Genomic DNA, 4,086 nt, shown 5'->3' on the forward strand with positions numbered 1-4,086 from the left:
GAATTTTATCTTGTTTAATGCCATAATCTTCTAAGTGTTGTTTAATCCATAAGATTTGAGCACAACAACTCCCGGCTGCAACATATTCAGCTTCTGCAGTGGATAATGCGACCGAGTTTTGTTTCTTGCTAAACCATGAGATAAGGTTTTCTCCTAGAAATTGACACGACCCGCTGGTACTTTTTCTATCAAGCTTACATCCAGCGAAGTCTGAATCTGTGTATCCTATTAAGTTTAGGCTAGATTCTTTAGAGTACCATAGCCCTATGTTCTTAGTTCCTATTAAGTATTTAAAAATTCTCTTAACTGCAGCTAGGTGTGTTTCTTTAGGATTAGCCTGATATCTAGCACACATGCACACACTAAACATAATATCAGGTCTACTTGCAGTAAGATACAGTAAAGATCCTATCATACCTCTATAAAGTTTTTGATCTACAGATTTACCTGATTCATCTTGGTCTAATTTGCATGATGAGCTCATGGGGGTGCTGATTGATTTGTTTCCCTCCATATCAAACTTCTTGAGCATCTCCTTGATATATTTAGCTTGATTGATGAAGATGCCTCCTTCAGACTGTTTGATTTGAAGCCCGAGGAAGTAGTTCAGCTCTCCCATCATGCTCATCTCAAACTCACTCTGCATCAAATCAGCAAACTCTTCGCAGAGGCGATTGTTAGTAGCACCGAAAATGATATCATCAACATAAATCTGTACTAATAATATATCCTTATTTTGCTTTTTCAGAAATAATGTTGTATCTTCATTTCCCCTAGAGAATTCATGTTCTAATAGGAATTTGCTAAGCCTCTCATACCATGCTCTAGGTGCTTGTTTTAAACCATAAAGTGCTTTGTCTAGTTTATATACATGATTGGGATATTGATGATTTTCAAAACCAGGAGGTTGTTCTACATATACCTCCTCATTAATATACCCATTTAAAAAAGTACTTTTTACATCCATTTGATATAGTTTGAAGTCCTTAGAGCATGCATATGCTAATAATAATCTAATAACCTCAAGTCTAGCTACGGGAGCAAAGGTTTCATCAAAATCTATGCCTTCTTCTTGATTATAACCCTTTGCTACTAGTCTAGCCTTATTCCTTATAACAATTCCATTTTCATCTAGCTTATTTTTATATATATCCATTTAGTACCTATAATTGGATATTCAGAAGGTCTCTCTACTAGATTCCATACTTTATTTCTAGTAAATTGGTTTAGTTCTTCTTGCATTGCATTTATCCAATTTACATCATTTTCGGCTTCTTCTATATGTTTGGGCTCAAAGTGTGAAACAAAAGCTAGATGGTTATTCAAATTCCTAAGGGATGCTCTAGTCCTAACGGGTTGAGATGGATCATCTAGAATTAGTTCCTTAGGATGCCCATGAGCATACCTCCAAGCTTTAGTTAGCCCATGATCCACAATACCGTCTTGGCTTGATGATTCTCCTTCAATCAACTTTTGATTTTTATCTTGAAATCCCATCTCATCTATCTTTTCTTCAAGTATTTCAACATCATCATCAAAATTAATCTTCTTACTAGACGAGATGTCACTAGAGTCATCAAAAACAACATGTATAGATTCTTCTATAACTAAGGTTCTTTTATTAAAGACTCTATAGGCTTTACTAGTTGTAGAATAACCTAAGTATATTCCTTCATCCGATTTAGAGTCAAATTTACCTAGATTATCTTTCCCATTATTATGAACAAAACACCTACATCCAAAAACATGAAAGTAATTAACTTTTGGTTTTCTGTTTTTCCAAAGTTCATAAGGTGTTTTCTTTATAATGGGTCTTAACAAAACTCTATTTAATATATGGCAAGAAGTATTAAGGGCTTCTCCCCAAAAGTACTTAGGGAGATTACTTTCACATAACATAGTTCTAGCCATTTCTTCTAGTGTTCTATTTTTTCTTTCCACAACTCCATTTTGTTGTGGTGTCCTAGGTGCTGAAAAATTATGGGTTATCCCCTTTTTACTACAAAACTCCTCAAATGACTGATTTTCGAATTCGGTACCATGGTCACTTCTAATAGCTATTACTGAGTTATCTCTAGCATTGGTTACTTCTTTATGAAATTTCTTAAAGACAGAAAATGCTTGATCCTTATGTGCTAGGAACATGACCCATGTGTACCTAGAATAATCATCTACAATGACTAGACCATATTTATTTCCACCTAGGCTTGTTGTTCTAGTTGGACCGAATAGATCCATGTGTAATAATTCTAAAGGTCTAGAAGTAGAGACACATTTTATGGATTTAAATGAGTTCCTAGATTGTTTGCCAAATTGACATGCTTCACATATTTTGTTCTTTTCAAATTTTAATTTTGGCAAACCTATCACGGAGTCTCTTTTAACTAGTTTAGTTATTGTGTCCATGCTTGCATGACCTAACTTACGGTGCCATAACCAACTAGCATCATTTTCTTTAGTTTCATTAACAACTAAACATTGGTTATGTTTTGCAAGATCTTCTAGGTCTACAACATATACATTTCCACGCCTAATCCCTTTAAAAACTAAACTATTATCATTAGGATTTGTTATAATGCATAGTGATGGTTTAAACATAACATCATATCCTTTATCACATAATTGACTAATGCTTAACAAGTTATGCTTAAGACCATCAACATATCTAACATTATCTATAAAAGTAGAAGGGATGATTTGAACTTTACCAATACCAATGATGTGACCTTGGTTGTTGTCTCCAAAAGTCACAGCACCTCCCTTCTTAGCTTCAAGGGTGAAAAATTGATCTTTATCACCCGTCATGTGCCTTGAGCAGCCACTATCCAAATACCAGCAGTTTTTGTTGACCTTGGCTGCAAGACACTCCTACACAAACAAATCATGTCATCTTAGGTACCCAAGTTTTCTTGGGTCCTTCATGGTTAGTCAAGTTGGTTCCTTTTGGAACCCATACCCTTTTAACTTTTCTTTTAGTTATACTTTTCCTAAAATTACACACATTTGCTTTATGACCTACTGTACCACAGCAAAAGCAAGTTATTTTCTTAGTTTTAGTTTCTCCAGCTTTAACAAAGAAGTTACTAAGAAGTTTTTGTTTGTTTCTTGGTTTATACCCTAAACCTGCTTTATTAAATACGGCTCGTTGACTATTTAGTATCATGTTTAATTTTTCAGAACCATATGTAAATTTTTCAACTAAGGGTTTGTATTTGTTAAGTTCTTTAGTTAGTGTTTGATTTTCAGCTTTTAGATCATTAAGTTCTTTTGTAAGATCCTTATCTAAGGTTTGTTTATATTTTTTAAGTTCTGAAAATTTCTTAGTTAGTTTTTCATTATCTTTAGTTAAGGTGTTAGTCTTTTGAGTTAAAAGTTGGTTGCTTGTTTTAAGTTCTATATTTTCTTTGGTGATTAAATCCTTATCCTTAACTAATTTATCGTATTTATGTAGGTGTGATTGATTAGCTATTTTTAGTTCTTTATTCTTAAGATTTATAGCCTTATATTCTACCATTAATTCATTAAAAGCATCATAAAGTTCATCAAAAGAAAAATCAAGATGCGTATCGGAAGTTACCTCGTTTTCGTTGGCCATGAAGCAGAAATTGGCCTTCTCTTCTTGTTCATCATCTGATGAGGAGGATGATGAGTCGGAGTCGGATAGTGTAGTGACAAGAGCCTTCTTCTTCTTGTACTTACTCCCCTTCTTCAGTAAGGGGCACTCTGCTCTTATGTGACCCGGCTTCTTGCACTCGTAACATCCTATCCCCTCATTTTTCCTTTCCTTATCCTTATCCTTTCGATAGGAATTTGAGGGGCCTCTCCTTTGATGATACGCCTTCTTGTGGTTGATGAATTTCTTGAACTTACGCACAAGAAGCGCCTCACCATCATCTTCCTCATGTTCTTCTTCTTCACTGCTGCTACTGCAAGATAAGTCTTTGTTAGATGAAGTAGATTTTAAAGCTATTACCTTTTTCTTATGGGAGAACTCTTCCTCGTTGTGTTGTTTCATGGTGAGCTCGTGCGTCATAAGGGATCCAAGAAGCTCCTCAAGTGGTAACTTGTTCAAGTCCTTGGCTTCTT

This window comes from Phoenix dactylifera, chromosome 8 (assembly GCF_009389715.1).
Source record: "Phoenix dactylifera cultivar Barhee BC4 chromosome 8, palm_55x_up_171113_PBpolish2nd_filt_p, whole genome shotgun sequence".
NCBI classification, from domain to species: domain Eukaryota; kingdom Viridiplantae; phylum Streptophyta; class Magnoliopsida; order Arecales; family Arecaceae; genus Phoenix; species Phoenix dactylifera.